The sequence below is a fragment of the Echinops telfairi genome, unplaced genomic scaffold (genome assembly GCF_000313985.2).
Source record: "Echinops telfairi isolate 266 unplaced genomic scaffold, ASM31398v2 ScPeMD7_3533;HRSCAF=4204_0, whole genome shotgun sequence".
Classification (NCBI taxonomy): domain Eukaryota; kingdom Metazoa; phylum Chordata; class Mammalia; order Afrosoricida; family Tenrecidae; genus Echinops; species Echinops telfairi.
The window spans coordinates 70,609,310-70,610,188 of NW_022107431.1; the positions used below are offsets into that span (position 1 = coordinate 70,609,310).

Here is an 879-nt window from a genome sequence, read left to right on the forward strand (position 1 = left end):
TACATCCATCCATTGTGTCAAGCACATTTGTACATTTGTTGCCATCATCATTCTCAAAACATTTGCTTTCTACTTGAGCCCGTGATATCAGCTCCTCATTTTCTCCCTCCCTCCCTGCTCCCCCCCCATGAACCCTTGATAATTTATAGATTATTATTATTTTTTTCATATCTTACACTGTCCAATCTTACACTGTCTCCCTTCACCCACTTCTCTGTTGTCCATCCCCTAGGGAGGTGGTTATATATAGATCCTTGCAATCGGTTTCCCTGTCAAAGCCCACTCTAGGTGTTTTAAGATAAGAAAATTCGTGCTCGCTTCGGCAGCACATATACTAAAATTGGAACGATACAGAGAGATTAGCATGGCCCCTGCTCAAGGATGACAAGCAAATTCATGAAGCATTCCATATTTAAAAAAAAAAGATAAGAAAATTTAGTTTGGAAAATTAGGTGCTCATCACATTTGTGAAAATAATTTTTGTGAGTAATCTATGACTATGTGACAAATTAGATAAAACCTTAGTAGTTTAAAACAACTTTTACTATTTCATCATGTGTTTGGGTTGCAAACTGGTGCAATTCGTGAGTGTGGCCCTCTGGCTCAGAGTCACTCACAAAGCTGCAGGCAAGATGCCAACTAGGACTGTGGTCATCTGAAGGTTCTACTGGAGGAAGAGCCACTTCACCACCCACTCAAGTGACTGTTCTTAGGTCTCAGAAGATCCACTTCTGGACTCTCTCATGTTATGTTGACAAACCTTGCTGGCTGTTAACAGACGATGCTTTATCCTTGGCACACAGGCCACATGATTGGACCACTTGCAACATGACAATTTGCTTCTGTCCAGAGGCTGGGATTCAAGATAAAAGGTGAGAG

General features: G+C 41.2%; 1 non-coding gene across 1 annotated transcript; it reads left to right on the forward strand.

Annotated features, from left to right (window-relative positions):
- The first annotated feature begins 310 nt into the window (after positions 1 to 310).
- On the forward strand, positions 311 to 416 carry LOC115871052. Its single transcript, XR_004047041.1, has one exon. It is a non-coding gene; the product is annotated as a U6 spliceosomal RNA (small nuclear RNA).
- Positions 417 to 879: the final 463 nt, after the last annotated feature.